Source organism: Dendrobates tinctorius, unplaced genomic scaffold (assembly GCF_039654945.1).
Source record: "Dendrobates tinctorius isolate UK_male_01 unplaced genomic scaffold, ASM3965494v1 ptg000041l, whole genome shotgun sequence".
Lineage (NCBI taxonomy): Eukaryota > Metazoa > Chordata > Amphibia > Anura > Dendrobatidae > Dendrobates > Dendrobates tinctorius.
Genome location: NW_027361709.1, coordinates 3,278,156 through 3,301,561, shown reverse-complemented (window position 1 = coordinate 3,301,561; position 23,406 = coordinate 3,278,156). Strand labels below are relative to the sequence as shown.

At 51.6% G+C, this 23,406-nt stretch overlaps 1 protein-coding gene across 6 annotated transcripts in view; it reads left to right on the top strand.

Moving 5' to 3' along the window:
- SLC41A3 (solute carrier family 41 member 3) overlaps nucleotides 1-23,406 on the top strand; it is a 74,395-nt gene that overhangs the window by 11,900 nt on the left and 39,089 nt on the right. The window contains exons 2-4 of one of the 6 annotated variants that reach the window (XM_073575022.1): nucleotides 12,834-12,934; nucleotides 13,035-13,198; nucleotides 18,123-18,303. The exons of 1 other annotated variant lie outside the window; for it this stretch is intronic. The gene's annotated coding sequence lies outside the window, so the exon portion shown is untranslated. Of the gene's footprint in view, nucleotides 1-9,120; nucleotides 9,954-12,833; nucleotides 12,935-13,034; nucleotides 13,209-18,122; nucleotides 18,304-23,406 lie in introns of those variants that run through there. 4 more of the 6 variants (XM_073575021.1, XM_073575023.1, XM_073575024.1 and 1 more) reach the window with 4 other exon arrangements.

Here is a 23,406-nt window from a genome sequence, read left to right as displayed (position 1 = left end):
GACAGGGGTACCCAGTTTGTCTCGAAGTTCTGGAGGGCGTTCTGTAAACGTATTGGTGTTGAGTTGTCCTTCTCCTCTGCATACATCCCGAAACCAATGGTCAAACTGAGCGTGCCAACCAAGCGCTGGAGCAATACCTCCGCTGCTATGTCTCAGCACATCAGTCAGATTGGGTAGAACATTTGCCATTGGCGGAGTTCGCTCTCAATAATAGATACCAAGACTCCATCAAAACTACCCCCTTTTTCTGTAACCTTGGACTACATCCGCGCTTTGGATCATTTTCGGCCAAGATGTCGGAACTCCCAGGGGTTGAGCAAAATATACATCGTCTGAAGACAATTTGGTCCGAAGTAAACTCAAATTTGAAAGGGGCTCAGATTAGGCAGGCTTTGGCGGCTAATAGACGACGATCCCAGGGGCCGCACCTGGGAGTTGGTGACAAGGTTTGGCTCTCTACAAGAAACATCAAACTTAAGGTACCGTCTGCCAAACTGGGTTCCAGGTTCATCGGCCCATATGAAATATTAGAGGTAATTAACCCGGTAGCGTTTCGGTTGAAACTCCCGCAGTCGTTTAAAATTCCTAATGTTTTCCATAAGTCCCTCCTCAAGGTGTACCGCTCCCCAATTCGTCCCGTCCAGTCCCTTCCTCCTCCAGTTTTGGTCAAGGGTGCATTGGAGTACGAAGTCCAGGGCATCTTTGATTCCCGTCTAGTGAGAAACTCTGTGCAATATTTAGTGCATTGGAAGGGCTACGGCCCAGAGGAGAGGTCCTGGGTCCCCGCTAGTGACATTCATGCAAAGGGGTTGATTAAAAGGTTTCACCTCCTCCACCCTGACAAACCGGGTTTTGAGGGTCCGGAGGCCCCTCTTAGAGGGGGGGCTACTGTCACGTCACCGTCAGACTCAGGGCCTGCTGTCCCGGCCTCGGCCAATAGGAGGCGCCGGACTGTCACATCACCGTCAGACTCAGGGCCTGCTGTCCCGGCTTCGACCACTAGGAGGCGCCGGACTGTCCCATCACCGTCTGACTCGTGGCCTGCGGTTCCGGCCTCGGTCTCTGGGAGGCGCTGCGCTTCAACCCCGAGTGATGGCGGCGATAGTTATGAGGCTCCTGCGCAGGCGTCCGCTGGACGCAGACTTCGCTCCTCGGTCAGTCATGAAGGGGCTGGTGCATCACCATCCAGCCTGGTCCTGGGGGCGGTCCGGATGACATCATCAGCCCAGGAGCCTGTGAGGGATGACCTGATCCCTCAAATACCTTGGGACTGCTCTTGCAGGCCGCCAGATATATTCTTGGTTCCCCTGCGTGTTACTGTGTGAATTACTGTTTGACTGACTCTGACTTTTGCCTGGACTTCTGACCCTGCTTCTGCCTAACGATTCTGTACCTCTGCGACTCTCCTGGTTTATGACTCTGACTTCGGCCTGGATTCTGACTCTGCTTCTGCCTAATGATTCTGTACCTCTGCGACTCTCCTGGTTTATGACTGGCTTCGGCCTGGAATCTGACTCTGCTACTGTCTACTGTTTTTATACCATTTCTGCCCGACTGGTTAAGTCTCGGATATCATTGCCTCCGTTTCCTGTATTGGAACACCTTTCTGGCGACCGTCCTGCTCTGGTCATTGCTCCTATTCAGACAGCGCCTCCTGGGCTCTGCTATAAATCCAGATCCCTGTATAGGGGTAAAGGGTATCAGTGTTTCTCGGGGTGTTGTCTGGTTGCAGCCCAGACCGCAGGCAGACGTCACATTGTTCCTCCACGCCTTCAGAGGCCTTACGCCTGCGCCTCCTGTTTCTCCTCTTCCCGGTTGCCTCATCCTCCAGGCAGACTTCATACCCAAACAACAGTGTGCCAAACCGTGCTGGGGATTCCGTCTGCCGTACTTGTTTAAGGATGAGGGAGCCCCCCTCAGAACTACTCCCGCTCCCTCTATCCTCCCCCTTGCTCCCGCTTTCCTCCGCGTTACTGGAGTCCAGCGGGAGGGCCACCTGCTCGGGGGCTATCCCACTGCATGTTACCTGGCTCACGCTGGTGTCCGCCAGGTCTTCAGGTGGAGGTGGCCCGGGTGTGGTGTGGGCGCCATCTTGATCTTCTTCCTCTCCTCCTCGCTTTCCTCCACCTGGATGAGGCCTCCTGACCCCCCAGGAGACCCACCGGCCATGGCCCCCAGGAGACCCACCGGTCCTCGTTTTCAAGCTTTTCCTGGAAGGGGCCGCTGCCGGCCATGTTGGAACTTCGCCGGTCCTCCAGGGCCCGAATCTCCCCTTCCAGCCGCTGGACTGTGGCGGCGACCTCTGCTCTCTTTGAGGCAGGGAGCCTGTTTTTACTGATGACCCGGGCTCCCTCCAACTCCCCCCGGAGTCTCCTGAGCTGCTTGCCGGCCTCCTCGTACTCGGAGAGGTGGGCATGAATGCGGGAGGCGTAGGTGGTAGCTGGCTCTCCCACAACCTTGGAGCCCCAGATGTTAAGGGGGGGGGGCCCCGCCTCACCTCTGCCGGCTGCTGCACCTCCGGGGGAAGGGCCCGCCACAGCCTTCACTTCAGGGGTCCCGGACCCTGGAGCCTTGCGGCCCCCTGGGGTCCGCTTTTTCCCCATCCCTGGGACTGGCTGGCTGTGCCTTGGGCCTCCTGGTGGTGGATTAGGCCCCCCACCCCCAGCTGGCTTGCCGGGGGGTGGGAGCCAGGGGCACAGCCCCGGCGCTCAGTCCCAGGGAGAATCCTCTTTCCTGGGAAGGGGGCAGATGGAAAGTCCTTGCAGGAAAAACCTCCCTTCCCAGGAGCTTAGCAAAATCCTAGCCTGCAGACGCTCAGCTGCGAGGCTCCTCCTCTTCCTGGGCGTGTACAGAGCTGCACTCAGTATGCTGCTGGTGCAGTCACTGTGTACATACATTACATTACTGATCCTGAGTTACATCCTGTATTATACCCCAGAGCTGCACTCACTATTCTGCTGGTGCAGTCACTGTGTACATACATTACATTACTGATCCTGAGTTACATCCTGTAGCTCTTTTTATTATAAAAATATCAAAACATAATACATAAGACAGACAAAAAACATTCCAGAACTAAAAACGAAGACAAAACCATACAGAAACATACAACGCCTGTGCAAAACTTGCAAAGTCCTTTGTGGTCCTCAAGCTTTCCAGCTTGGAGGGCCCCCAGCAGGATCTCTCCACCAACACTATACAATTTAAAAATAAAAATAAAAGCCCAGATATAATCCATTCATCCTCATGCATACCCTTTCACGCTTCCCACCCATACCTATATACAAATAACAAAATAAATACTTCCGGCCCATACTGCCTCAAAAATAACTTTAGCCATTAACTTGGCAAGAAAACCCCCCACCGAGCTTAACACCCCTATCCTTTTTTCTTTTTTCACAAATTTTTTTTTTTTTTTTTTTTTTTTTTTTTTTATTATATATTTTTTTCATTCCCCCCCCCCCCCACCTTTTTTCCTCACCACAGGTCCATATACGTCCATGGCCTATCACTCCACAAGGTCCATAAAAGTTCGTGGCCTTATCACATCTACTTGAGGAGCACAAAAGTTTTATGCCCCTCAAGAAAAAAAACCCTCCACCATTTGCCTCCGATGTGCTCCAGCATGCCTTTTTCCTCCATGGTCCATCTCCACTTGCCACTTCCCTTTGACTTGGGGTCCTTTGATTTTTTCCACTCTCACCTCCCCCATTCGCCCCCCTCCCAACCTCACTATACCCTCCCATGCCCTCTAACTAAAAGAAAATAATAACACATACACATAATAACATACAATACAATATAACACATAATACACCAATTAAATATAATGTCATAACATCCTTATTCATCATTACTAAATACACCATACCCTTCAAAACTTTTCTTACAGGCCCAAGTTCAGTGCCTGCAAGCCCAATATCCATCAATGCTCTGTTTCCAAAACAAAAGACTAGAGTGGCATGCTTTAGCCCACCACCAGGAAAAGGAGTTCTCGAGGCCCCGTCCCTCACTAACTCATTCACCCTGTCCCTCAACAACTAAGACTGTCCCTGCTTCTGTCCCTAAAGAAACTGTCCCTATCTGTCCCTTCCTGTCCCTACTCTACCTAACTTATCATAACTAACTCTCTATCTGTCCCTCAGTGCCTGTCCCTAACACACCCAGTGAAACTTATGCTATCCCTACCCTCATTCACACAGAGCGAGCTCACCCTTGAGTGCGTTTTTAAAAGGAGAGGCCTCTCCAAAGCCAAGAGGCCTTCCTCACACCCAACCTTTCGAACTCCAAAGAACGGACCTTCACCAGGTCACCCAAGATGTTTCCTACCACCTCATCCCTTGGGAGGGTTTTTTTCCGCGTCAAAACTAGGCACCGTGCATTCCAAGTGTAGAACCTAACCACTACACTGACTAGGAATAAAGTGCACGGGTCCCGGCCACCCAGGGATCTGAACGCTCCATAGGCCCACTCAGCGTAGGAGAGGGACGCCAGCCGCGGCCAGCGTATGGAAGCACCCACCCTGTTGTACACCTCTGCATTAAAGGGACACTGAAGCAGGAAGTGCTCCATGCTTTCCAGCACGTCGCCACACTCCTCACGGGGACAACCCCGATCATCGGATTTCCTGCACTTCAAGTTATCCTTTACATACAGCCTCCCGTGGAAGCAACGCCAGGTCAAGTCCCAAAACTTCATGGGGATCCGCTTAGAATTTAAAAGCCCCAGCCCGACCTCCAGATCCCGGCCTGGGCAATCCTTAAGGGCCAGGGGCTTCTGGAAATGGGTCAACAGGACCCTCCTGTCAAGGCATTGCCTCGACATGGTCCTGATTTCCCACATTCCCAGACCCCACCGGCGGATCACCTTCAGAACCGGGGTAGCGTAAGCCGGGAGATGCCCATGAGGTGTGCGTAGGTCCTTCACCTGCCCTCCTGTCTCCCATTCCTGGAAGAAAGGCCAAAGCTAACCCTTGCAGGAGACCACCCACGGAGGAGCCCTCTCTAGCCAGAGGTTGGAGATGTTAGTCTTAAGAAAGGTGTTTACTAGAAACACCACCGGGTTGACCATACCCAACCCGCCTAGTCTCCTCGTACGGTATGTAACCTCCCTCTTGATTAGGTTAAGCCTATTCCCCCATAACAATTGGAAGAACAGGCTATAGACCCGTGTCCAGAGAGGTTCCGGCAAGATGCACACACTGCCCAGGTATATTAATAAAGGTAGCAGAAAGCCTTTAGCCAGGGCAACCCTTTCCCTCAGGGTTAAAGACCAACCCTTCCATTGGTCCACCTTTTGGGCGGCGATCTTAAGTCTGCCCTCCCAATTTTGCTGGGGGTAATCCCCGGGGCCAAATTCGATGCCTAGAATTTTGGCGGTGGCCTGGGGCCCTGGAAGGGTGCCCGGGAGACCAAACCTGGGATCTCCCCCTCCCAGCCAGAGACTTTCACACTTATCCCGGTTGATCATGGACCCGGATGCCTCCGAGTAGCGCACTACCTCCGACATGACCCAATCCGCCTCCCCTCTCGAGGACACGAAAAGTGAAACATCATCGGCATACGCCACCACCCTGAGAGAGGACCCAGAGCCCGCCTGGTCCATCCCGACTCCCGCCAACGGTCCACGATCTACCCTCCTTAGGAAGGGATCGATCGCGAACACATATAAAAGCGGGCTCAGCGGACAGCCCTGACGGACCCCAGAACCCACCCCAAAAGGGTGACCTGACCAACCGTTCACCAGCGGAAAAGTCTCAGCCCCTTGGTACAAGACCTCTAACCATTTTACAAACCTCCCAGGCAGACCATACCTCAAAAGGACGGACCAGAGGTACTCGTGGTTGACCCGGTCAAAGGCTTTCGCTTGATCTAATGACAGCAGGTACCCCTTCCAGTGACCTGCCCTACCCTGCTCCACTGCCTCTCGGACACCGAGCACAGCACTAAAAGTACTGCGGCCTGGAACAGAGCAATGCTGGGCCCCTGAAAGGAGCCGGGGTGCAAACTTCACCAGCCGATTAAACAGCACCTTGGCCAGAACCTTCCGGTCCATATCGAGAAGCGCTATGGGACGCCAATTCTCGATACGGGACGGATCCTTACCCTTTGACAGAATAATGAGGGCTGACTTCCTCATTGAGTCGGGAAGAGTGCCCGAGGAGAGACACTCATTAAATACCCCTGTCAAGAGGGGGACCAAGGAGTCCCTAAAAGTCTTATAGAACTCGGATGTTAAGCCATCCGGACCTGGCGATTTCTTGGGCCGAAGCCCATCAATGGCCAGTCTCACTTCCTCTTCCCTGATTTCCTCTGCCAAAACACCAAGAGAGGGATCACCCCCTGGCTCAGGGACGGTTTCAGCCAGGAAAGCCGACATCCTGTCCCGATCCAGATCCTTCTTTTCCAAGAGGTGTGAGTAGAAGGATCTGACCACCTCCAGGATCCCTGATTTGGATCTGTTCAGGGACCCCGTACTGTCGATCAGTCCTGTCACCATCTTACAATTCACTGACATCTTACAGTTTCTGTAAGGGTCGGGCGAGCGGTACTTCCCGAAGTCCCTCTCAAAAACTAAAGATGTGTGTCTATCATACAGACACCTCTTGAGCAAAGATTTCACTCTGGAGATTTCCTCACGGTCACCTCCAGTCGAGACAAGCTGCTCGAGTTTCCTCCCCAGGGCCTGGTACAAGCGGTGCCTGTTCAGACTCCTGAGGCTCGAGAGCTGACGGAAGAACCCCGCCACCCGCTTTTTGAAGATCTCCCACCACTCTGACTTACTACTACAGAGATCCAACAGCGGTACCTGGCTCTGAAGAAAATCCTCGAAGGATTGTCTCACCTCCGCTTCTTCCAGCAGGGACGAATTGAGCTTCCACAGCCCTCTTCCCATCCGAGGAGTCTCTGCAACATTCAGAGAAAAGAAAATTAGACAGTGATCGGAGAACTCCACCTCAACGGCGGACACAGCAGAAAAGATGGCGTCCTCCTTCAAAAAAAACCTGTCTATTCTAGACCTACAGCTACCCCTATGGTAGGTGACACCTCCGTGACCTGGGGTGTGCCGGATGTGGACATCCACCAGGCGAGCTTCGCTGGCTTTGCTATTCAACGCGACGCTATCATAAGCCAGGCGATCTCCGGGACCCCCCGGTCACAGGACCTCGTAATGGTGTTGAAGTCCCCACCGAAGACCATCTGCCGGCTCGTAAAAAGAATGGGCTTGATCCTGAGGAAGAGACATTTGCGGTCCCACTTGGACTGCGGGCCGTAGATGTTGATGAGCCGGACCTCTTGTCCCCTCATGAAGACATCTAGGATCAGGCACCTCCCCATTTCCAACTCAGTAACCCATCGGCATTCAACAGCTGCAGTCTTAAAAAGGACTGCCACCCCGCTATACGGCTCGGCCGCAAGAGACCAGTATGAAGGCCCGCACCTCCACTCCCTCCGTGCTTTATAGATGGCCCCCATGTCTGTTTGTCTGGTCTCTTGCAAGAATAAAATTTCTGCCTCAATCCGGGAGAAAAAATCAAAGGCCGTGAAGCGAGCCGCATCTGACTTTATGCTGGCAACATTAATAGATGCCAGCGTCAACGGGGCGAGTTCCGCCATCATGGGTGATCAAGTTGGTTGGCCAACTTCTTACCACTGCTATCACCTCCTCCTGGGGAGGGGTCGGACACCTTCCTTTTCAGGGAAGCTCCCGTTGTGTCCATCCCACCCCCCCGGTGTCCTCGCCCCCGGGTTCCAGGTCTGTCCCCCCCCCCCCAGGAGGAACAGTGCCCCCTGAGGGACGAACCCCACCATCCCCCGAAGGACCCTCCGGTGGTACCCCCGGCCCAGCATCCTCGTCTTGCGGCCCATCATCCGAGCCTCCGAGGACGCTGAACCGGTTGGAGAGATCAATCAGAGGGGGGTCAGCGGGCCCTTCTGTGCGCACCCTGGTGGTCGGGGGCGGGGGAGATTTTGAAGGCTTGCCAGCCTTCTCCCCCCCCCCCCCCCCCGATTTGTTACGATTGGCACGTTTACTTTTGCCACCCGCTGCTGTAGGCTGCTCCTGGACCTCCTCATCAACACTTTCATACTGTGAGGACCCGTCCGAGTCAGCCGCTTTATCCTCCCTCTCCATCCTCCTGATCTCCTCTCTCACCACACTCTCCCTCAGGACCTCAGAGGCTTTTGCCACGGGCCTGGAGGGAGGAGCAGGCATCGACCCGGTTGCCCGAGACTTCACCTGCCCCCCACCCCCATGGCGTTTTTCTTGCCTCCGCACATACGCGGGGCCCCTCACCTCGGCATTGCCCTTCCTCACCGGTCCCTCAGCCCCTTCCCCTCCGCCACCACCTGCCACAGCTGCAGGAGCGCCGCCAGAGGTTTCTCCCTCACGGACTCCTCCCACCGGGCCTGCAGCCGCATTAGAAAAGGAGCGAGGGCAGCGGCTGAGAGGGTGACCTAGGTCACCACACAAGTGACACCGAATGTCTTTACACGAGGCGGCCAGATGACCTACCCCACCACACAAGGCACATTTCTGTACCTTGCAGCTAGCGCTGAAGTGAGTGGGGTCGCCGCACTTGTGACAGACCTTCGGTTGCCCCTGGTAGAAGACCAGGATCCTGTCCCTTCCCAGGAACGCCGAGGAAGGGATGTGGGTGACCGTGCCGCCGGAAAGCTTCAGTTTAACCATGAAGGTCCAGCCCCCCGACCAGATGCCGAATTCGTCCCTGTTCTTTTTGGGGACCTCGGTGACTTCCCCGTAACAGGAAAGCCACGTCATAATGTCCACGCCGGCAAGTGACTCGTTACAAGTGACCACGGTCACTCGCTTGACGGAATTTTGGCGAGACACCGCTTGCGCAACGAAGTCTCCCCATCTGGGCTCTTCCCGCACCAGCTCATAGTTAGACCAGAAGAGCTCAAGCCCCTCTGGCCACACAAAGCTGACGTCGAAGAAGCGGGACGCCGAAGGATGTATCAGGGCAAAGACGTCATTCGCCCCGAAGCCCATCTTAAGGAGGAGCTCCACCACCTTGCTCCTAGGTGGACAAGCTTCACTGCCCCCCCACCTAAGACGGACCACATTCCTCCTTTGTGGCCCCTTCCCGGCTGTGGGGAGAGACCAAACAGTCCCTTCCTCCCTTTGGTTTTGGAAGGCAGCAAGGCCGTGTCTCTCTATCCAGAAAGACAAGTCCACTGTCCTCCCCTCTACCACTATCGACCTTTCTCCTTTTTTGAGGGCCTCCAGGAAACGGTGGTGCAAAGCGCCGTCCCTGGAGCCCGGAGGCGAGGAGACCCCCCCCCCCCCAGGACCACCCCGACCCCCAGCCGCGGCCCCCGCATAACTATGTTGGGGTCTTGCGGCCAGGGGGGGCAGACGGGCCAGCCCTCCCACCACTACCACCACTTGTGCCAGCACCCTCATTCGTCCTCCCACTCACTCTCCCATTCACTCTTTTATTATTTGCATTCACTCCAGCACACTCACCCACATTCACAGTAGCACTCCCTCATCCATGTCACTCATATCACCATTCACTTCAGCAAACATCTCCTCAAATATGTCCACTCCGCTTTCGTACTCACTCTCACTCGCACAATTGGTGAACATAGCAACATTATTTACATTTTTTACATTTCCCGAACCAGTGTAGTTCCTCTCTTTGCCTGCTGGGGGCCCTGAGCTCTCTTGCTGGGAGCTACTCCAGCTCCTGTCCAGGAGCGCCGCTGCCCCTTTAAATGCCTCAGTGCTGATGACATCATGCACTCTGCCCTGGCTGGGCCTAGGAGCAACAGCAGCTCCTGGTTTCAGCTCCATTTTTTTTTCTTTTCCTGAGTTTTCCTTGCTCTGGGCAGGGACGGCCACTTTCACCTCTCCCTGCCCTGCACTTTTCTTCACCCCCGCCGCCGGCTTGCCAGGGAGCGCCAGAGTCCCCGCACCCTCAGATGAAGGTAGGTGGGCCGGGGACCCCGACAACTCCCCGCCAGCTTTTGGGGGCAGCACAGCATTACTTGGAAGGGTGGGTGGGACAGAGGGCAGTGGCCACGCCCCCCCCACCGGTCGCAGCCACCCCAGGCAGAGCCGCGGCCCCCTGCGAGGCCACGGTCCCCCCGGGTGACGCGAGCACAGCCGCGACCGCTGAGGCCACGCCCCCCCCGCCAGTCACAGCCACCACGGGCAGAGCAGTGACCCCTTGCGAGGCCATGCCCCCCCGGGCGACGCAGACGCAGCGGGTGGGACGACGGCCGAGGAGGACATGCCCCCCCCGCACGCCACAGCCTTTGCAGGCCGGGCAACACTCGGGGAGGCCACGCCCCCCTCACGGACCACCGCCGCCACCCTATGCCCACCACTTGAGACAGGCAAGGCCGGCCACTCCCCCTCGTCGCCCAGCGGCGGCGGAGCCCCCTGCACGGACCCCTTTTTGGGACCCCGCTCTCACCACAGGCGCCGACATGGGAGCGACCAGCACTTTGCACCGCCTCAGCTGCTGCTTGATGTTCTGTTCGCCCTTTCTAGGCTTCTGGACCCCCACTAGCGATCCAGACTTAGCGGATCCGTACGTGGGGGGTCCAGAAGCCCCAGCACTCGCCGCCGGAGGTGCGGCCCTGGCTGTACCAACTTTACCTGATGCCAGGCCAGACCCCCCTGCCACTGAGGGCTGAGCCTGGACACCACCACCACAACCAGCACCGACCTCCATGTCGCTGCCCTGGTCTGAACTGTCACCAGATGCGACAGTCAGGTCACAACAGTCATCTCTCTCCCCGCTCCCTCGCTGCGGACCCACCACAGGGCCCGAGCCGGGGTGGGTAGCGGGTTCCACACAGCGGGACAGAGGGGCCCCGGGAAGAGGAGCAAAAACCAGTTGTTCCTCCACGCCTTCAGAGGCCTTACGCCTGCGCCTCCTGTTTCTCCTCCTCCCGGTTGCCTCATCCTCCTGGCAGACCTCATACCCAAACAACAGCGTGCCAAACCGTGCTGGGGATTCAGTCTGCCGTACTTGTTTAAGGATGAGGCAGCCCCCCTCAGAACTACTCCCGCTCCCTCCATCCTCCCCCTCGCTCCCGCTTTCCTCCGCGTTACTGGAGTCCAGCGGGAGGGCCACCTGCTCGGGGGCTATCCCGCTGCATGTTACCTGACTCACGCTGGTGTCCGCCAGGTCTTCAGGTGGAGGTGGCCCGGATGTGGTGTGGGCGCCATCTTGCTCTTCCTCCTCCTCGCTTTCCTCCACCTGGATGGGGACTCCTGACCCCCCAGGAGACCCACCGGCCATGGCCCTGAACCGGTCCTCGTTTTGCAGCTTCTCCTGGAAGGGGCCGCTGCCGGCCATGATGGTACTTCGCCGGTCCTCCAGGGCCCGAATCTCCCCTTTCAGCCGCTTGACCGTGGCGGTGACCTCCGCTCTCTTTGAGGCAGGGAGCCTGTTTTTACTGATGACCCGGGCTCCCTCCAACTCCCCCTGGAGTCTCCTGAGCTGCTTGCCGGCCTCCTCGTACTCGGAGAGGTGGGCATGAATGCGGGAGGCATAGGTGGTAGCTGGCTCTCCCGCAACCTTGGAGCCCCAGATGTTAAGGGGGGCCCCGCCTCACCTCTGCCGGCTGCTGCACCTCCGGGGGAAGGGCCCGCCACCGCCTTCACTTCAGGGGTCCCGGACCCTGGAGCCTTGCGGCCCCCTGGGGTCCGCTTTTTCCCCATCCCTGGGACTGTCTGGCTGTGCCTTGGGCCTCCTGGTGGTGGATGAGGCCCCCCACCCCCAGCTGGCTTGCCGGAGGGTGGGAGCCAGGGGCACAGCCCCAGCGCTCAGTCCCAGGTAGAGTCCTCTTTCCTGGGAAGGGGGCAGATGGAAAGTCCTTGCAGGAAAAACCTCCCTTCCCAGGAGCTTAGCAAAAGCCTAGCCTGCAGAGCTCAGCCCAGACGCTCCTCCTCTTCTGGGGTGTGTCCAGAGCTGCACTCAGTATGCTGCTGGTGCAGTCACTGTGGACATACATTACATTACTGATCCTGAGTTACATCCTATATTATACCCCAGAGCTGCACTCACTATTCTGCTGGTGCAGTTCTGACCTTTACACCCTGTCGCAGGCTATTAGCATTTTACCTTTTTAGCAGCTTCTTATAAATATTTCTATGTTTAAATCTACAGAAAAGTTGAGAAGTTTTGGAAATAAATTAAATTATTTAGCCCTGATCCGGCGTTAATGTTTTTTTTCAGAGCTGTCTTCATTATCACTGGCGCACATACTGTACTTATTGAGAAACCTGTGTAGCCGCACCGGGGCCCAAGACGTAGGGGTTGTTTCCACCTCCCAAGCAGTAGGCAGCTCCTGTCATGGACACGTAATCCGGTGCATTATGATGAAGTATTTGGCTGCAGAGGGTCCTTATACAGTTTTTGGACGGGGGTCATCTTCTGTGTTTGTCCACCATTATTCACATTGCTCCTGCTACAAAACAGCAGTGACACCGGCGGCCTGCGGAGACCCAGTACAGGGTCAGTACATGTGAACACCTGAGCGCAGGGGCAGAGCAGCGCTCCTCAGGTACCGGCCCCGATGTGCTGCGGCACAAGGTCACCACGCTGCCGACCTCCTCGCACTGCTGCTGTCACGGCTGCACCAAAGATGGCAGTTTGAGGACATGATATGAGGGGGTACTGTGAAGGTGCAGTATAGAGAGGGGACAGTCTGGGAGGGCAAAATGGAGAGGTGGCAGAGTGTGGGGGGAAGTATGGACTCCAATAAAAGTGGTGAGCTATACTCTGGATTGATTCTCTACTTCACCAGCGCTTTTATTCCTATTTTTTGCTTTTTCCTTACCTACAATCCTAGGAGAAGGTAGTGCTCTGCCTTCTGCGTGAGAACGGCAGCTGAGACTGTAAGAACAAAGCCTTAACCCAGAGTTGTGCCTAGGAGTAGCACATGGTCTCAAGGTGAGCATACGACCTTAAGAACCTGTATCTGCCTCTGTGCTGAGCTATATCCAGGAAATCTGCACCATGGAGCACTGAGTTTTTACCTTTTCTTCTCTAGATACTCCTATTTTTAAGGGCACCATGAAGGCATGTGATGGTGAATTCCAGAGGAGAAGGAGTTCTACAGGCAAGCTTTGGACATGAAATCTCATCATGGTGTCTTTACTACATCAGGCAAAATGGTTGAGAATTACTCCAATCAGAGTAGACATCACCAGTAAGGTACCTGGATGTAAATGTTTATTTGTTATACTTTCATTATTCATGTACTGATTGTGGCTCTGGTGTTGCATTCATATACTGGTAGTGGTGGGCGGCACGGTGGCTCCGTGGTTAGCCCACTAAGGACAACATCTGCAAGGAGTTTGTATGTTCTCCCCGTGTTTGTGTGGGTTTCCTCCGGGTACTCCGGTTTCCTCCCACATTCTAAAGACATACTGATAGGGAATATAGATTGTGAGGCCCATCGGGGACAGTGATGATAATGTGTGCAAACTGTAAAGCGCTGCAGAATATGTTGGCGCTATATAAAAATAAAGATTATTAAAGATTATTATTAGTGGTGCTGGCACTGTATTCATGTACTGATAGATTCTGGTGCTGTTTTCATGCACTGACAGTGGTTCTGGCATTGTATTCATGTTCTGATGGTAGTACTCTATTCATATACTGATGGTGGTTCTGCACTGTGTTCATGTACTGATGGTAATGTTGGCATTTTATTCATGTATTGACGGTAGTTTTGGTGCTGTATTTATATACTGATGGTTGTGCTGGTGCTGTATTCATGTACTGACAGTGGTTCTGGTGTTGTATTCATGTACTGACAGTGGTTCAGGTGCTGTATTCATGTACTGACAGTGGTTCTGGTGCTGTATTCATGTACTGATGGTGGTGTTGGTGATGTATGCATATAGGAACCTCTTGATTTTTTGTGGCCATGGAATTGGTTCAGTATGACATTATGGCCCTGGAACCCAAAAAATTTGTGCGCACATAGCCTTGTAGCAGATGTCGCTCCTATAAAATTAGCACCTTTTAGTGCTCTAATCGCTGCCTCTATTCTGCAGAAACTGAAGTTAAATTAAAATCTAATTAGAGTGCTTGGTGCAAGAAGCTCAGGGCACCACTCCTCACCCTCACTAGTTTTGCAAGACCCGCCTTTCTCTCTAGTGATTGACAGCACTGGCTTGTCTGCAGAGAAAGCTCAGGCAAGTGGTGAAGCGGTGGGCTGAGCCTCTTGGCAATACCCAAGATTCACCGCGCACCCTTACTAGCATATTTGATTGAAGATCAGTTTCTGCAGATCAGAGGCAGTGATCTACAACATTAAGGCTGCATTTTCTTTTTGATCTTGAGGGCTTTATCTCTAAGCTTAGTTTATACTGACACTTTGGGCTGACATCGCTAGGGTAGGTTTAACGTGACTGTACTTTTGGTCTAAGTGCTGTCCATGGTAAAAACTGACATCACACGGACAGCGCTAGGACCAATGTTATTCAGTTTGACTGTTCAGATACAGTAACTTTTTTTTTCACTTTACACGGACCGAACGTCCACATGAAAGACGTTGCAGCATGTACTAGTTTCTTCCATGTTTCGGATGGGAGCTCAAAAAAATCAGATCCCATGCAGATCATCTATACATCATCTATATATCATCTGCAGATCATCTGTATAACACAAGATTTGCCATTATTAACCAGGAAGCTGATTGGGTCATGTAAATTTTATTCATCCTCTGAGCAAGAAAATCTCGGCCCTTTTTTTTCTTCCTTCTTTTGCATATGAGAAAAATCACTGATGTGTGAATGAGCCCCGAGTCCCAGCGCAGAACAGCGGATCTGCAGTCTGGTGATTCTGACAGCTGCTCCAGAGGTGACTGGAGTGTTAGATGCCAGGTGTCCAGATTTCAGCCATATCTTTCCTTGCACATCACCACAAATCACCGTGTTTCTTCACAACTGGTATAAAAAGCTTTTTAGACTTCAGTGTGGGGGGGGGGGGGGGGTATGTAATGTACATTGGGGAGAATAAGTATTTGCTACTCTGCTGATCTTGCAAATCCCCCCCCCCCCTACAAAGAATGGAGAGGTCTGTAATTTTTATCGTCGATACACTTCACCTGTGAGAGACAGAATCTAACATTCAAAACACAGAAAATCACATTGTATGATTGTTACACTTATTTCATACAATAAAAAGCAAATTATTGATTTCATACAATAGAAAAACAGAACTTAATATTTGGTCCAAAAACCTTTGTTTGCAGTTACAGAGGTCGGACGTTTCCTGTAGTTCTTGACCAGGTTTGCACACACTGCAGCAGGGATTTTGGCCCCCTCCTACATACAGATCTTCTCCAGATCGTTCAGGTTTCGGGATTTTGGCCCCCTCCTCCATACAGATCTTCTCCAGATCTTTTAGGTTTCGGGGCTGTCGCTGGGTAACACTGAGTTTCAGCTCCTTCCAAAGATTTTCTATTGGGTTCAGGTCTGGAGGCTAAGACACTCCAGGACCTTGAAATGCTTCGTACAGAACCACTCCTTAGTTGCCCTGGCTGTGTGTTTTGGTTCATTGTCATGCTGATAGACCCAAGGGACCAAGAGGAGAGAAAGGACTACCTAATGAAAAGTGCACACTCCAAAATAAAAAAATTTAAATCAATTTTATTAATACTGACACAACAAACATGTTGCACAATGATTATACCGTCTTATGGTGCGTCTTTATTGTCTTTTATTGCTGTATCCTTTTTGATACCTTATCGCACTCATAAATGTCTTTTTGGCATTCGGGTCTGGGACCTCATCGTCATATCTCTTTAATTGTTTTTATATTCACGTGTTTGCTGTGTCAGTATTAATAAAATTGATTCATATATTTTTTGTATTGGAGTGTGCACATTTCATTAGGTAGTGCTTTCTCTCCTCTTGGTTCCTTACTTAGCATTACTACTTATGTGGCACCTCCTTTTTGCATTTTCTTAGCTATTTATGCAATATTTGTGGTGCGCCCTTATTCCCTACATACGTAAGTGCTGGAAGACCCAGTCACGACCCATCTGCAATGCTCTTACTGAGGGAAGGAGGTTGTTGGTCAAAATCTCACGATAGATGACCCCATCCATCCTCCCTTCAATACAATGCAGTCGTTCTGTCCCCTTTGCAGAAAAGCACCCCCAAAGTATGATGTTTCCCCCCACCATGCTTCACAGTTGGGACGGTGTTCTTGGGGTTATATTCATCCGTCGTCTTCTTCCAAACACGACGAGTGGAATTGAAACAAAAAAGTTCTATGCTGGTCTCACGTGACTACATGACCTTCTGTCATGTCTCCTCTGGATCATCCAGATGGTCACAAGTGAACGTCAAACAGGCCTGGACATGTGCTGGTTTGAGCAGGAGGACCTTGTGTGCCCTGCAGGATTTTAATCCATGACGGCGTAGTGTGTTACTAACGGTAATGTTTGAGACTGTGGTGCCAGCTCTCTTCAGGTTATTGACCAGGTCCTCCGTGTAGTTCTGGGTTGATTCCTGACCTTTCTCAGAATCATCCTTACCCCACAAGTTGAGATCACGCATGAAGCCCGAAATCGAGGCAGACTAATAATTGTGATCCTGCTCCTCTCCGTTTCTGAGATATGGCCACCTATTCCATGTGTAAATTTAGTCTTTTTGTCTGATTGAGGACCACGCCCATTTGGTAATAAAACTAAAGTACAGGAAAGAGGAGGCCATAACTCGAGAACGGAGATAGAACGGAGATGGTCAGGAATGGAAGAAAAACATCGCCGGATTCAGGAGAACAGCGACATATACACCAGGTACAGAACTCACATAGTTATGACAAGTGACAGGTCCACTTTAAACTCCTCCAGATAATGGGAGCGCTCGAGAACTCCATTTTAGTGGGGTCCCTGTGAACAGACATTTATGATCTATCTTACTAGACAATACCTTTTTAAGAAAAGCCATTTCTCTACTGTGTAATGAGCACACAGGTGTGTGTAGGTGCAGTTTGCTTTACTTCCTGAAGGGGGTGCTAGTGACCACCATCTTCTCTTTAGTGTACAGTTGCAATCTATTGTTCTGTGATGTCAGCCACATTTGAAGCTTTGTGGATTGCCGACTTCGGAGGGCTGTATATTGTGCCTGCTGCTTAGCTGAAAAGCTCATTCAGGCCCCGTCTGTCCACAGCTCTCGGCCAATCGGCATGGCTCAGAATGCATTTAACCCTTTATTGGCATCGCCCAGATTTCCCTTGCTTTGATCCATTAGACGTAGATTAATTGCACATACACGTCACATTTTTCTTCCTGTGATGTCGCCGGGCGGCTGCCACCTCCCGCTTCGTTCTCTGCTCCAGGCCTCACATCTATTATTCACTGATTCATAGAGCGGGCCTGGATCTCCTGCCCGTGTGTGCGCCAGGCAGCGGGGATCCGGCCAGGAGCCCCATGTGCAGCATTAATGCCGGAAGGGGAGAGAGTCACAGAGCAGCTGAGGACAGGACACTGGCGGCCGGAATGTCCCATGTGCCGGGCGAGAGCAGCGTGACGCTACAGTCTGCTCCATCAGACGTCCCTGTGCCAACCGTAGCTGCCCACTGCTCTGCCAGGTCCCCAAATGTTCAGGCAGGTCAATAAAGGAAAGCAAATTCTCTGGGGGTTTAGAAATTGTTTTGATTTTGGGGGCAAAGCACTCGCTGTACCCCTCAAGTACAGGGTGGTCTTCGTGCAGCTTTTGTTGTGAGCCAGCCTGGATGCCGTATAGAAAATAAGTGCACGATGGTACATGACAAGCAGTATTTGTTGATGGGGTTCCCAGTTTGGCGGCCACCGGTATTAGTCTGACTAGTTTCCTGCAATACCAGAAATGGCCTATGGACACCGGTGGCGCTGTTACAGTTAGAGATACAGTGTAACACCACCGAGCTCCGTATTTCCACCCTTTTGACCATCCAGAGCCCGATACTCCCATGAATGACTGAGATCGGAATACCCCTTTAACTTCCATTATTGATCTCGAGGATAGAGGATCGCTTGTTACACAGCAGCCCCCAGTGGTGTGTGGTGACCTCCCCCGGGATATGTCTGTCATCCACTCCTCCTGCACCCACCGCCACCCATTATATCCTCTCTTAGGCTCGTGAAATGAGAGTAAAGCTGAGCCGACAGAAATATAACCCGGTCACATTAGCCGTGACGCTGAGAATGTGGAGTCACCAGCTGTAGAGCCGTCACTGTCAGCGGGAGAGCAGCGCCACCCGGGCCCCGGCCACCAGCTCGGTCCAGCCGCAGTGTATGAAGCTCCGATTATCCCCAGGTAATGGATCTGCAGCTATTGTGTGCGGGAGCCGGAGACCGTCCTGGGCCGTGTCCAAGGGTAAAGCTGGCGACCGACAGCCCCAAGTGCCCTGGTACAAACCGAGTGTGGGGAGGACGGGGATCGCGTTATATCGGGGAAAGTGCTGGAACTTTCTAACACCCTTTTAAGCTGCAATTTCAAGATCTCTGCATGCTGTCAGTGAATGGGAATATTCTTGTTTTTGAGGCTCAATGCCTTGTATAGACTCCAATACTTCACACAGATGAGGGGTCGCTGCCATATTACCACTAAGTGAGAAGTGTGCAAAGACACAAGCCAAAAACCAAGAATAGTGAGAAGGATATCAGTCTGTTACTGGGTCCACGATGGCGGATACTAATGTACTGGCCCCGCAGCTGCCTGTATATGGTCTATATCACTGGTACTATTGTACGGACCCCCCGGCTGCCGGTATATGGTCTATATCACTGGTACTATTGTACGGGCCCCCCGGCTGCCGTTATATGGTCTATATCACTGGTACTATTGTACGGGCCCCCCGACTGCCGTTATATGGTCTATATCACTGGTACTATTGTACGGGCCCCCCGACTGCCGTTATATGGTCTATATCACTGGTACTATTGTACGGACCCCCCGGCTGCCGTTATATGGTCTATATCACTGGTACTATTGTACGGACCCCCCCGGCTGCCGTTATATGGTCTATATCACTGGTACTATTGTACGGACCCCCCGGCTGCCGTTATATGCTCTATATCACTGGTACTATTGTAGGCGCCCCACGGCTGCCGTTATATGGTCTATATCACTGGTACTGTTGTACGGACCCCCTTCTGCCGGTATATGCTCTATATCACTGGTACTATTGTACGGGCCCCCCTTACTGCCGTTATATGGTCTATATCACTGGTACTATTGTACGGACCCCCCGGCTGCCGTTATATGGTCTATATCACTGGTACTATTGTACGGACCTCCCGACTGCCGTTATATGGTCTATATCACTGGTACTATTGTACGGACCCCCCGGCTGCCGTTATATGGTCTATATCACTGGTACTATTGTACGGACCCCCGGCTGCCGGTATATGGTCTATATCACTGGTACTATTGTACGGACCCCGCGGCTGCCATTATATGGTCTATATCACTGGTACTATTGTACGGGCCCCCCTGCTGCCGTTATATGGTCTATCTATATCACTGGTACTATTGTACGGGCCCCCCTGCTGCCGTTATATGGTCTATATCACTGGTACTATTGTACGGGCCCCGTGGCTGCCGGTACATGGTCTATATCACTGGTACTATTGTACGGACCCCCGGCTGCCGTTATATGGTCTCTATCACTGGTACTATTGTACGGACCCCCATCTGCCGTTATATGGTCTATATCACTGGTACTATTGTACGGACCCCCCGGCTGCCGGTATATGGCCTATATCACTGGTACTATTGTACGGGCCCCCCTGCTGCCGGTATATGGCCTATATCACTGGTACTATTGTACGGGCCCCCCTGCTGCCGTTATATGGTCTATATCACTGGTACTATTGTACGGGCCCCCCTGCTGCCGTTATATGGTCTATATCACTGGTACTATTGTACGGGCCCCGTGGCTGCCGGTATATAGTCTATATCACTGGTACTATTGTACGTGCCCCCCGGCTGCCGTTATATGGTCTATATCACTGGTACTATTGTACGGACCCCCGGCTGCCGTTATATGGTCTATATCACTGGTACTATTGTACGGGCCCCGTGGCTGCCGGTATATGGTCTGTATCACTGGTACTATTGTACGTGCCCCCCGGCTGCCGTTATATGGTCTATATCACTGGAACTATTGTACGGACCCCGCGGCTGCCGTTATATGGTCTATATCACTGGTACTATTGTACGGACCCCCGGCTGCCGTTATATGGTCTATATCAATGGTACTATTGTACGGACCCCGCGGCTGCCGTTATATGGTCTATATCACTGGTACTATTGTACGGACCCCCGGCTGCCGTTATATGGTCTATATCACTGGTACTATTGTACGGACCCCCATCTGCCATTATATGGTTTATATCACTGGTACTATTGTACGGACCCCGCGGCTGCCGTTATATGGTCTATATCACTGGCACTATTGTACGGACGCCCCGGCTGCCGTTATATTGTCTATATCACTGGTATAGTTGGAAGAATAGTTGGAAGAATGTCTCAAGTGGGGTACCACAGGGCTCTGTCCTGGGCCCTGTATTGTTCAACATCTTTATCAATGATTTAGATGAAGGGATTGAGGGTAAACTCATTAAATTTGCTGATGACACAAAGCTAGGAGGGATAGCTAATACTAGAGAAGAGAGAGGATTCAAAAAGATATAAATAAACTGGAGAAGTGGGCAGCAACTAACAGAATGATTTTTAACAGGGAAAAATGCAAAGTACTACATCTGGACAATAAAAATGAAAAAAGCATATACAGAATGGGAGGAATTGGGCTAAGCAACAGCACATGTGAAAAAGACTTGGGTATACTAATAGATCACAGACTGAATATGAGTCAACAGTGTGATGCAGCAGCAAAAAAGGCAAATGCAATTCTAGGATGTATTAACAGAAGCATACAGTCTAGATCACGTGAAGTCATTATTTCCCTCTACTCCTCTTTGGTCAGACCTCATCTGGTATATTGTGTCCAGTTTTGGGCACCACATTTTAAAAAAGACATCAACAAACTGGAGCAAGTTCAGAAAAGAGCGACCAGAATGGTGACCGGTCTGCAAACCCTGTCTTATGAGGAAAGGTTGCAGGATTTGGGAATGTTTAGTTTGCAAAAGAGAAGACTGAGAGGAGACTTAATAGCTGTCTACAAATATCTAAAGGGCTGTCACATTGTAGAAGGATCAACTTTATTCTCATTTGCACAAGGAAAGACTAGAAGCAATGGGATGAAACTGAATGGGAGGAGACACAGATTAGATATTAGAAAAAACTTTTTGACAGTTAAGAGTGATCAATGAGTGGAACAGGCTGCCACGAGAAGTGGTGAGTTCTCCTTCAATGGAAGTCTTCAAACAGAGGCTGGACAGACATCTGACTGGGATGATTTAGCGAATCCTGCTTTGAGCAGGGGGTTGGACCAGATGGACCAGGAGGTCCCTTCCAACTCTATGATTCTATGGTACTATTGTACGGACCGCCGACTGCCGTTATACGGTCTATATCACTGGTACTGTTGTACGGACCCCGCTGCTGCTGTTATATGGTCTATATCACTGGTACTATTGTACGGACCCCCCGGCTGCTGTTATATGGTCTATATCACTCGTACTATTGTACGGACCCCGCGGCTGCCGTTATATGGTCTATATCACTGGTACTATTGTACGGACCCCGCGGCTGCCGTTATATGGTCTATATCACTGGTACTGTTGTATGGGCCCCCCGACTGCCATTATATGGTCTATATCACTGGTACTATTGTACGGACCCCCCGACTGCCGTTATATGGTCTATATCACTGGAACTATTGTATGGGCCCCCCGACTGCCATTATATGGTCTATATCACTGGTACTATTGTACGGACCTGCACCTGCCGTTATATGGTCTATATCACTGGTACTGTTGTACGGGCCCCGCGACTGCCGTTATGTGGTCTATATCACTGGTACTATTGTACGGACCCCCCGGCTGCCGTTATATGGTCTATATCACTGGTACTATTGTACGGACCGCTGACTGCCGTTACAGTTGTGGCCAAAAGTATTGACACCCCTGCAATTCTGTCAGATAATACTCAGTTTCTTCCTGAAAATGATTGCAAACACAAATTCTTTGTTATTATCTTCATTTAATTTGTCTTAAATGAAAAAACATAAAAAGAATTGTCCTAAAGCCAAACTGGATATAATTCCACACCAAACATAAAGAAGAGGGTGGACAAAAGTATTGGCACTGTTCGAAAAATCATGTGATGCTTCTCTAATTTGTGTAATTAACAGCACCTGTAACTTACCTGTGGCACCTAACAGGTGTTGGCAATGCCTAAATCACACTTGCAGCCAGATGAACATGGATTAAAGTTGACTCAACCTCTGTCCTGTGTCCTTGTGTGTACCACATTGAGCATGGAGAAAAGAAAGAAGACCAAAGAACTGTCTGAGGACTTGAGAAACCAAATTGTGAGGAAGCATGAGCAATCTCAAGGCTACAAGTCCATCTCCAAAGACCTGAATGTTCCTGTGTCTACCGTGTGCAGTGTCATCAAGAAGTTTAAAGCCCATGGCACTGTGACTAACCTCCCTAGATGTGGACGGAAAAGAACAATTGACAAGATATTTCAACGCAAGATTGTGCGGATGTTGGATAAAGAACCTCGACTAACATCCAAACAAGTTAATAATAATAATAATCTTTATTTTTATATAGCACTAACATAATCCGCAGCGCTTTACAGTTTACACACATTTTCATCACTGTCCCCGATGGGGCTCACAATCTATATTTCCCTATCGGTATGTCTTTGGAGTGTGGGAGGAAACCGGAGTGCCCGGAGGAAACCCACGCAAACACGGGGAGAACATACAAACTCCTTGCAGATGTTGTCCTTGGTGGGATTCGAACCCAGGACTCCAGCGCTGCAAGGCTGCAGCGCTAACCACTGAGCCACCGTGCTGCCCAAGTTCAAGCTTCCCTGCAGTCCGAGGGTACAACAGTGTCAACCCGTACTATCCATCGGCGTCTGAATGAAAAGGGACTGTATGGTAGGAGACCCAGGAAGACCCCACTTCTTTCCCCGAGACATAAAAAAGCCAGGCTGGAGTTTGCCAAAACTTACCTGAAAAAGCCTAAAACGTTTTGGAAGAATGTTCTCTGGTCAGATGAGACAAAAGTAGAGCTTTTTCGGCAAAGGCATCAACATAGAGTTTACAGGAGAAAAAGAGTCATTCAAAGAAAAGAACACGGTCCCTACAGTCAAACATGGCGGAGGTTCCCTGATGTTTTGGGGTTGCTTTGCTGCCTCTGGCACTGGACTGCTTGACCGTGGGCATGGCATTATGAAGTCTGAAGACTACCAACAAATTTTGCAGCATAATGTAGG